The sequence below is a fragment of the Aotus nancymaae genome, unplaced genomic scaffold (assembly GCF_030222135.1).
Source record: "Aotus nancymaae isolate 86718 unplaced genomic scaffold, 86718_ANA_hifiasm-v0.15.2.pri h1tg000053l, whole genome shotgun sequence".
Taxonomy (NCBI): Eukaryota; Metazoa; Chordata; class Mammalia; order Primates; family Aotidae; genus Aotus; species Aotus nancymaae.
Window position 1 is genome coordinate 21,489,996 of NW_026988467.1, and position 11,481 is coordinate 21,501,476.

The window sequence follows — 11,481 nt, forward strand, 5'->3', positions numbered from 1 at the left end:
TTGTCCTAAAGTTATGGATATTTGATGTATTGACAGATTGTTTGGCAAAGTGATTTGGATTTCTTCCTTGTGTTTGAGTTAAAATTTAAATATCCAAAATATATTATTAAAAAAGTGAAAAAATAGGGCTGGGGCCAGTAGCTCACGCCTGTAATTGCAGCACTTTGGGAGGCTGAGGCAAGAGGATTGCTTGAGGCCACGAGTTCAAGACCAGCCCAAGAAACATGGCAAGACTCCGTCTTCACAAAAAAAAATAGCTGGATGTGGTAGCATGTACCTGTAGTTCCGGCTACTCAAGGGGCTAAGACAGGAGGGTCTGTTGGGCCCAGGAGGATGAGGCTGCAGTGAACCATGATTGTGCCTCTCTGTACTCTAGCCTGAGTGGTAGAGTGAGACTCTGTCTAAAAACCCTTAAAAAAAAAAAAAAAAAGAAGAAAAATGAATTGTGTGGGTGCATGCTCAACTTTATAAATTTATTAAATATCATTTAATTTTGTTCACCTAAAGTGGATGAATTATATGGTTTGTAAATTACACCCCAATAAAGCTGTTGTTTAAAAAGGGAGTTAAACACATTTGAAACTAAGAATTCATTAGATGGGTTTCATAGCAGAATGGACACAGCAGACAATAGGAATAGTGCTTGAAGATGGGTCAGAAGCTATCCAAACTGAAGTGAAGAGAGTAAAAAGAATGCAAGATGCAAGACAACAAAAATAAGAACAGACATGTGGGACACAATCTAAACATGTAATTGGGGTCCCAGAAAGAAAGGGAATAAGACAATAATATTTGATGAAATAATTTAATGAGAACTTTTCAAACTCAAGGAAAGACATCAACCCACAAATACGTAAAGCTCAGTAGAGTCCATGTGAAATAAAAACAGAAACTACACCGAAGAATAGCATAGTCAAACTGCTGAAAACCACAGACAGAAAAGTCCTAAAGATAGCCACAGAGAAATAGCACATAACCTTTGGAGAAATAATAATAAAACCCAATGCCTGACTTTTTAGCAGGAATCTTGGCAGCCAGAAGCCAGAGGAATGAATTTGTAAAGTACTGGATTGGTTTGGTTGGTTGGCTGGTTTTTGAGACGGAGTCTCCCACTGCCACCGGGGCTGGAGTGCAGTGGCATGATCTCAGCTCACTGCAACCTCTGCCTCCACGTTCAAGTGATTCTCCTGCCCCAACCTCCTAAATAGCTGAGATTACAGGCGCCCTCCACCACACCCAGCTACTTTTTGTATTTCTGATAGAGATGGGGTTTCACCATGTTGGCCAGGCTGGTCTCAAACTCCCGACCTTGTGATTCACCCACCTCAGCCTCTCAAAGTGCTGGGATTACAGACATGAGATACCACATCTGGCCAGAATTACTTCTTAGTATAAATATTCTCAACAATGAAGGCATAAGAAAGCATTTTCAGACAAAAGCTGAAAGAATTTGGCGCCAGCAGACATGTGCTACAAAAAAATACTAAAGGAAGTACTTCAGCACAAAGGAAAATGACCCCAGATGGGAGTATAGAACCAAAAGAAGCGCGATGGAAAGGATAAATATGTACGCAAATGTTAAAGCAAATTGACCATTTAAACAAAAGTAATTTTTTTTTTTTTTTTTGGAGACATAGTCTCACTCTGTTGCCCAGGCTGGAGTGCAATGGTGTGATCTCAGCTTTCTGCAACCTCCGCCTCCAAGGTTCAAAAGATTCTCATGCCTCAGCCTCCCGAGTAGCTGGGATTACTACTGCACCACCACACCCAGCTAATTTTTGTATTTTTAGTGGAGATGCAGTTTCACTGTATTGGCCAGGCTGGTCTCGAACACCTGGTCTCAAGTGATCCACCCACCTTGGCCTCCCAAAGTGCTGGGATTACAGGTGTGAGCCACTGTGCCTGATAATGCCTGGACACACTTTTGTTATGTACTTTACAGAATATATAACAATAGTGATGGAAGGAAGGTAAGTGGAGTTAAGTTCTTGTAAGATCCTTACATTATTTGGGAAGGGGTAAAAGTACCAATTTAAGAAAATGATAATAAATCATGGATAAATATCACAGTTTCTAGGGTAACTACTAAAAGAACTACAAGAATAAATAACTGAAAAATCTAAGACTCAAGGAGGAAATGGAAGTTAAAAAATTCAATTAATACAAAAGAAAGGACAAGAGGACCAAATGAACAAAAGATAGGACAAATTGGAAAAATAGCAAAAGGTTAACTGTAAATCCAACACTGTTAGTAAATTTATGAAATGTAAATAGGCTGAACAAAGTAAGTGTCAAACTGGATAAAAAAATCAAAACCCAATATATGCTATTTACAGGAAACAAATATATGGGCCCAGAAAGGTGAAGTTTAAGAATGGAATAGTTAATTCATTGACACAGTAAATAAGAAAGAAAATGTGACTATCATACAAAGTAGGTTTTGAGGCAAGAAGTGTTACTGGAGATGAAGAAGGATGTTTTACAATATAGGACATTGATAATCATGAGCAGTTTATTCACTATGAAAATATAACAGTCCTAAATTTCTATGTATCTAATAACAGCTTTAAATAAAATAAAAATTGGCGAAGCTAAAAGGAGAGAAATAGTCTCCACTTAGGAGGACAAATTCATCCTCATAATTGGAGTTTTTTTTTTTTTTTTTTTTAGACAGAGTTTCGCTCTTGTTACCCAGGCTGGAGTGCAATGGCACGATCTCGGCTCACCGCAACCTCCGCCTCCTGGGTTCAGGCAATTTTCCTGCCTCAGCCTCCTGAGTAGCTGGGATTGCAGGCACGCGCCACCGTGCCCAGCTAATTTTTTGTATTTTTAGTAGAGACGGGGTTTCACCATGTTAACCAGGATAGTCTCGATCTCTTGACCTCGTGATCCACCCGCCTCGGCCTCCCAAAGTGCTGGGATTACAGGCGTGAGCCACCGCGCCCGGCCAAGAGCACATTTGGCTTTTTTGTCCTGTGGGGCAGGTCTCTTGCACCCAGCAGGAGGTAGAGGTCCTGGGCCCAGAGGAGCTCTGCATCCCCCAGCTTCTGCTGCCAAAGGCATCAGCCGGCCTTAACCCTACAGCCCCGGCTCGGCTTCCCGTCACCACTCGGGTGCGGTTCTGAAGTGGCCAGCAGGGGCCGCGGTTCCCCGCCTTTCGGCGCCACTTCTGCAAGCAGGGCTGGGACAGCTGCAGGACCTCGTCAGTTTGGGGAGCTGTCAGCCCGGATCTGCAGCGTCGTCGGCTTCCTTCCTCTTTATCAGATCTGTCAAGGCTGCTGCGCACTGCGAGGGCGCCTCCGGCCTCCTTCCCTCCTTCCTGTGTCGAACGGACGCTCCCCGGCGCCGCTGCGAACTGACACCTCCGCGCCTCCCCCGGGGGGCAGGGCAGGGGCCCGCTCGCACCCTCGGTGGGGTGGGGGGAAAGTGCTCGCGGTCTGGGTGTGACGGAGCCAAAGCCCAAGCGAGGTCAGGTCGTGCATGGGCTTCGGCGCTGGCACTTCTGCTCGCCCCCGGTTCTCGGCAGGCCACCGGCAGCTGGGGGAAGCACTTAGCCCGCGGAACCACAGGGCCGGGCGGTGGTTGGGTCGCGGCAGGGCGAGGGCTCCGCTGCAGTTGGCCCTGAGCGCCGGGGGCCCCTATCGCTGCCTGTGGACTCCAGAGCGCACCCGCCGCCGCGCCAGGCGTCGGTTCCCCGCTCCTCAGAGCGCGCGCAGGAGCCCAAGCGAGCCCGTCTGGACGCCCGGCACAGGCCCTAGAGCCTCTCGGAAGACGTGGCTGCGCCGACCGCGGGAGGGGCCCAGCCAGGCTCTAGGAAAAGGGGCCACGGTTCCAGGCGAGGCAGTACCCGCTCTGCCGACGCGGAAGGGCCTCACTTTCCTGCCAGAAGAAGCGGCATCCATTCCTAGGGAGGGACGGCCTCGGAGCATCCTTCGGGGAAGCCAGGGACACACTTCTGATCCAATTTCTTATAAAATAAGACATAACTCTCACCTTCCTGTGCTTCCTTCTCTCCTCTTCCCTCCCCTTCCCTCCTCTCTCCTCTCCTTCCTTCTCTCTCGCTCCCTTTTTCTCCCTTTCTTTTTCTTTCTTTCTCTTTTTCTTTCTTTCTTTTCTTCTTTCTCTTTCTCTTTCTTTCCTTTTCTCTCTCTTTTCTTCTATTCTTTTTTCTTTTCTTTTGACAGGCTTTCACTCCCGTCGCCCAGACTGGACTGCAATGGTGCACTCTTGGTTCACTGCCACCTTCAGGGAAGCTGATTTCTTAGCCCAGCTGTGGAACAGCCCAGAGTTCCCCAAGTGTCCTCTTCTTCCTCCTCCTCCTCCTCCTCCTCCTCCTCCTCCTCCTCCTCCTCCTTCTCTCTTTTTAATTTTTTTTAGAAACAATGTCAAGCGATTCTCCTGCCTCAGCCTCCTGAGTAGCTGGCTACAGGTGCGTGCCACCCCAAGTGGCCTTTTCTAGCAGGAAGTTTAGGAACCTGATGGGGGCAATGCAAGCAGAATCAAATGGTTCCAATACCACGCGCCAAGTGCACTGGCTCCACATTTCTGGATAAAAGGGTCCTGCTTGGCAGGGGGTACTTTGGGAAGTCAGGGAGGGCAAAAGGGGCCTCTCCCCCTCCTTGGCTCAGAGATGTTCAGGCAACTCCCTGCCGTCTGCAGAGGTCACTGTAAGCCAGCAGACTCGTTCTCATGTGGCTGAAGGGAGGTTTCCCAATCAAGGAAGGGGCAAGAGGAGAAAAGCCCAGGGCCCTCTCCATTCCCTTACTTCATAGAAATGCTTTTAAAAAATGATTGAAAGGCTGGGCACGGAGACTCACGCCTGTAGCCTCAGCTGCTTGAGAGGCTGAAGTGGGAGGATCTCTTGAGCTCAAGAGGTCGAGGCTGCGGTGAGCTAGGTTCGCACCACTGTACTTCAGCCTGGGCCACAGAGAGCCTGTCTCAAAACAAAAAAAAAAAAAAAAGAAAGAAAGAAAGAAAAAGAGTTTAATCTCATCTCTTAAGTATTTTACTGCAGAATTGCCACTAACTGTTACAGCTCCTTCATGAATTCTATGGTTTATGCCAGCATCTTGAGTTTGCCTGTTACTATTTATTTATTTTTGATCAGAAAATGTAAATAAATATAAAAAATGTAAATAAAGTGAAGCCCAAATGACTGGTGCACAGCATTGATTGAATTATTAATAGAGATTTTTTTGTTAGTTTAATCTGCAGTGTTCTAAAGTTACCTTTCAACTTGAAATTCTAAGTCAACTTGCATTATCAGATTTTTTAAGAAACCATGATGACATCAAGCTGGAAATATTCCAGTACCCTCATCTCCTTGATTAAAGAACTAAGGATGAGTGACTCACCCGAGGCTCTATTGGTTGTAGAATAGGGGTTCCTTGAATCGGACAGTGTGGGGACCCAACAGTGTGTTTGGCATAACCTTGTGATGGCAGCTAGGCTGGGACAGAGTTGCTACTGGAATGACATCTTTATTCCCTCTTGTCAGCTTTCAGGGAGTCACCTGACTTCATAAGGAATGGGCTTAACACATAATCCTTGGCAACCAGGATCTTGCTCTCATGTTTAAAATTATATTTATCTCATGTTAAAACACACGCACTTAATTATATAGCATGCTCTATTCATTAAAAAATAATACTGTTGAATGCCTCCGGGTGCAAGGCCCTGGCTTGATGTGAACTAATGGAGACACATGATTTCTGCCTTTAAGGGGATTCCAGGATCACAAGGGAGAAAAGACATGAACACAAATAACTGGGTCATAAAAGCAGAAGGTGAGAAACAATTCACAAGAGACTGAAAGTGCTATTCATTCATTCGTTCATTCATTCACAAAAATGTATTGAACCTGCCTTATGAAGATTCACAGGCTGGGCGCGGTGGCTCACGTCTGTAATCCCAGCACTTTGGGAGGCCGAGGTGGGTGGATCACACGTCAGGAGATCGAGACCATCCTGGCCAACAATGGTGAAACCTCGTCTCTACTAAAAATACAAAAAGTTAGCTGGGGGTGGTGGTGCACGCCTGTAGTCCCAGCTACTTGGGAAGTTGAGGCAGGAGAATTGCTTGAACCTGGGAGGTGGAGGTTGCGGTGAGCCAAGATTGCGCCACTGCACTCCAGCCTGGGCGACAGAGCGAGACTCCATCTCAAGAAAATAAATAAATAAATAAAATAAAAATAATACTGTTAAATGCCTCCAGGTGCAAGGCCCTGGCTAGATGTGACTTAATGGAGACATGTGATTTCTGCCTTTAAGGGGCTTCCAGGATCACAAGGGAGAAAAGACATGAGCACAAATAACTGGGCCATAAAAGCAGAAGGTGAGAAACGATTTGCAAGAGACTGAAAGCGCTATTCATTCATTCATTCACAAAAATGTATTGAACCTACCTTATGAAGATTCATAAAGGGACGTTTTCACTAGGAAAATCAACAAGGTATCAAGGAGGATTTTTTTTTTTTTGTACAGGTTTTGAATTGTTTAAGTGATTATCAAAGCAATTCTGCTCATTGTACAAATTTTGGAAAGTACAGAAAAGAGTAAAGAAACACATATACAAATTTCTCCCAAATTTACCACCCAGAGACGACTATCTATAGTTTGTTTTCCAGCCCATTTGGCTAGGATTTTTTTTTCTTTAAGAATTTTGGAGCTTAATTTCTATTACAAATCTGTTATCAGCATTTTCCCACATCATCTGGAACTTTTTTTTTTTTTGAAACAGGGTCTTGCTCTATTGCCGGGGTTGGAGTGCAGTCGTAAAATCATGGCTCACTGCAGCCTCAACCTTCTGGGCTCAATCAATCCTCCCACTTCAGCCTCTTGAGCCACTGGGACTACAAGCACACACCACCATGCCCAGATAATTTTTGTTATTATTATTATTTTTTTTGGTGGAAACGAGGTTTCTCTATGTTACTCAGGCTGGCCTCAAACCCCTGAGCTCAAGCTATCTGCCCACCTTAGCCTCCCAAAATGCTGTGTTTACAAGTGTAAGCCACTGTACCCGGCCTCTCTTGATTATTATAAGGCTATTTGCCCAATGTTTTCAATCACAAGGACCCATCATAATTGTCTTACTCATTCCCATTTGTAGGATGTTGAGGTGGTTTCCAGCTTTTTTTTTTTTTTTTGAGACAAAGTTTCCCTCTTGTTGCCCAGGCTGAGTGCAATGGCACGATCTCAGCTCACTGCAACCTCCACCTCCCAGGTTCAAGCGATTCTCCTGCCTCAGTCTCCTGGGTAGCTGGGATTACAGGCATGTGCCACCATGCCCAGCTAATTTTGTATTTTTAGTAGGGATGGGGTTTCACCATGTTGGTCTGGCTGGTCTCAAACTCTTGACCTCAGGTGATCTGCCCACCTCTGCCTCCCAAAGTTCTGGGATTACACGCATGAGCCGCCGCCCCCGGCCGTTTCCAGCTTTTAATCAGCGCACATTTATGTTGCAGTGGACATCTCTGTACATACTGCTTTGACTGTACTTCAACTTCTAAGCTTCGGAGGAAATAATTGGAAATATGAACCAAAAGAAATATGAACATTTTAAGGAGAATGATAAATATCACCAAAGTATTTGCCAGAGTTTCTAAGGAAATGATTAAAAAAAAAAGTGGATGAAAAGTAAGAACATGTTCAGGCTTTTGATAAATATCACCAAGTGGCTTGCAGAAATACTTCATTAGTTTATACACCCCCAGTGCCTGTGCAAATGCCATCTTCCTATGCTTCAGCTAACAGAGAGCAATATCTTTCCTGACTTAATGTTATTTCATTGCTATTTTGCATTTCTTTGGCCCTTAGAGAGATTAAGAATTCTCCCGAGGTCCCCCCAGCTGCCACCCACCAATATTTATTGGCTATTTGTATTTGCATTTTATTGTTTATGTCCTTTACCCTTTTATTCATGGACATTTTTGTCTTTTTAATCCATTTATGTAAGCTCTTTATAAATTAAGGATTCTGGCAAGGCACAGTGGCTCACACCTGTAATCTCAGCACTTTTAGAGGCCGAGGTGGGCGGATCACCTGAAGTCGATAGTTCAAGCCTGACTAACATGGAGAAACCCCGTCTCTACTAAAAATACAAATTTAGCTGGGCCTGGTGGCACATGCCTGTAATCCCAGCTACTCGGGAGTCTGAGGCAGGAGAATCGTTTGAACGCAGGAGGCAGAGGTTGCGGTGAGCTGAGATCGCACCATTGCACTCCAGCCTGGGCAACAAGAGCCAAACTCTGTCTCAAAAATAAATAAATAAATAAACAAATAAGAATTCTTACCATCTATTTGTGACCATTTCTGCAAGCCTTTTCCTGGTTTTTTGTGTTTTAATTTTGCTTGTATTTTTTCATTATACTGGAATTTTTTATTTTTATGTAACACAATCTGTCAAATATTTTCCTTGTGGTTTCTTCCACGGCTCTGAAGCTTAGAAAGCCCTTCATCATATAAAGACCAGTGGTAAAGGGAGTTCCTAGGTGTAGGGTACAGCGGGGACTTGGCCTGGAGGCCAAAGGAGACACTGTCTTGGGTGCATGGTGAATTGCACCTGCGCTTTCGGGCCCGATCAGGGACACCTTTTAAGACTGTGATGGCCGGATATGGTGGCTCACGCCTGTAATCCCAGCACTTTGGGAGGCTGAGGTAGGCGGATCACCTGAGGTCAGGAATTCGAGACCATCCTGGCCAAAATAATGAAACACTGTCTCTACTGAAAATACAAAAATTAGCCAAGCGTGGTGGCGCGTGTCTGTAGTCCCAGCTACTCGGGAGGCTGAGGCAGGGGAATCGCTTGGACTGGGGAAACAGAGGCTGTGGTGAGCAGAGATCGTGCCACTGCACTCCAGCTTGCACAACAGAGCGAGACTCCGTCTCAAAAAATAATAAAAAAAAAAAAAAGACTGTGCAGTCACAAGCCAGGAGAGCCACTGAAGATTTTTGAGCAAGATGATGACATATGGAAGGGCCTGCTAAACAGATTCTCCATCTTCGCAATGATACCTGAATATCAGAATGTTTTATTCCTTTCAAGAACTACATAGGACTTCTGGATAGCTATTATGGGAAATCCAGAGTTCATTGCTCAGTAAAACTCAAGAATTCTCCCTGATTTCTTGAGTCTGGAGCTGTTTTGGGATTTTTTTTTTTTTTTTTTTTTTTGAGACGGAGTCTTGCTCTGTCTCCCAGGCTGGAGTGCAATGGCGCAATCATGGCTCACTGCAGCCTCCGCCTTCCGGGTTCAACTGATTCTCCTGTTTTAGCCTCCCAAGTAGCTGGGATTACAGGCGCCCACCACCACGCCCAGCTAATTTTTGTAATTTTAGTAGAGATGAGGTTTCACCATGTTGGCCAGGCTGGTCTTGAACTCCTTACCTTGTGATCCGACTGCCTCGACCTCCCAAAGTGCTGGGATTACAGGTGTGAGCCACTGCACCCAGCCAGGGATTTTTTTTTTTTTTTTTTGAGACTGGGTCTTGCTATGTTGCCTAGGCTGTTCTTAAACTCCTGGGCTCAAGTGATTCTCTTCCCCAAGTGCTGGAATTACAGGCATGAGCCACCACATCTGGCCTGTTTGGGGGTTTGAGAGTGGTGTTTCTGCTTTGATTCTGTTCTATCAGCGCCAGGAAGGATCCTCCAGGTCCGTACATTTCCTTCTTAACTTTGTAGCAAATTGATAATTGCTGCTTGTTTGCCCACTATGTTGCCAACATCTTCGCTCTCACTTGGCATGGCTTCTCTCCAAGCCTGGCTGAACCGCGAGCCTTGTGAATAGACCTCCACTTTTCTGCCTTTGTAAAAACAGTAGTTTCAATAACTGATTCTGCTGGAAAAACCACACTTGAACAATATGCGGAAAGGAGTTATTCTGGATGGCCAATTTTTCAGTGAATAAAAAGCTTATTCCTTCGAGGACTGTATTTTACTTTTTGGTTAGACACTACGTGGAAATGGAAACCTCTAGGCCCTTTTTTCATTCTCTTTGACAAGGCACTATAATACATTCATCAATGAAATACCTAAGTATTTAAAAGCTACCCAGAATCCTTTGCCTCCCAACACAAACATCCCATTTACTTCCATCCTGCCTTCCATGTGCGTGTGCATTTCACGGGGCTGCAAATCATTGCACAGACTCTCCTGTGGTTCTGCTGGTTTCACTGAGCAAAGCCTGATCATATGGGTCTAGATTTTATACAGTGAGTGTAAAATGATAATTTAAGAACATTTTTTGTTGAAATACACAATATTTAAATATTAAAAACTTCTTTTATTGGAATACACAATAGTCTACACACAGCATGCACACAGACTAGGGCACAAATCTTAAATGTACAAATGTACAGCTCTGTTTGAATTTTTTTTCTTTTCTTTTCTTTTTTTTTGAGACAGAGCCTCACTCTGTTGTCTAGGCTGGAGTGCAGTGGCACAATTTCAGATCATTGCAACCTCCACCTCCCAGGTTCAAGTGATTCTCCTGCCTCAGCCTCCTGAGTAGCTGGAATGATAGGCGCTGGCCATGATGCCCAGCTAATTTTTGTATTTTTTGTAGAGACAGGGTTTCACCATGTTGGTCAGGCTGGTCTCAAACTCCTGGCTTCAGGTGATCCTCCTACCTCGGCTGTCCTGCGATTACAGGCATGAGCCTTTGCCCTCAGCCTTAGTTTGAATTTTTGAGAACTAAGCACACCCATGTAACCAGTCGCCAGATCAAGAAAGAGGACATTACCATTACCTGGAGGTCCTCCCCTTACCTGTCCCGGTCACCAACCTCCCCCTTCCAAAGGTAACAACTACTCCGATTTCTAACAGCATAGATTAATTTGGACTGTTTTGACCTTTGATTAATAAAATCATAAAGTATATTACTATGATTTGAATGTGTCCCCTAGAGTTTTCTGCATTGAAAACTTAATTCCAAATTCACATGTTGATGGTATTTGGAGGGGAGGAAGGGTCTTTGGGAGGTAATTAGAATTAGGTAAGGTCATCAGGGTGGGCCCCCATGATTGGGACTGGTGGCCCATAAGAAGTAGAAGAGAGACCTGAACTGGCATGCTCTTGCCCTCTCATCATGTGATGCCCTCTGCCATGTTATAACACAGCAAGAAGGTCCTCACCAGATGCGGCTTCTCAGGCTTGTGCTTCCCTAAATGTAAGATATACATTTTTTTCTTTCCCTTTCCTTTCTTTCTTTCTTTCTCTTTCTTTCTTTCTTTTCTTTTTCTTTTTCTTTCTTTTCCTCTCTTCCTTCCTTTTCTTTTCTTTCTTTTTTTTTTAATTTGAGAAAGAGTCCATCTCTGTCACCCAGGTTGGATTGTGTGCAGTGGTGTAATCTCAGCTCACTGCAATCTCTGCCTCCTGGGCTGAAACCATCCTCCCACCTCAGCCTTCCTAGTAGCTGGGACTATAGGTGTGCACTACCACACCTGGCTAATTGTTTAATTTTTGATAGAGATGGGGTTTTCAC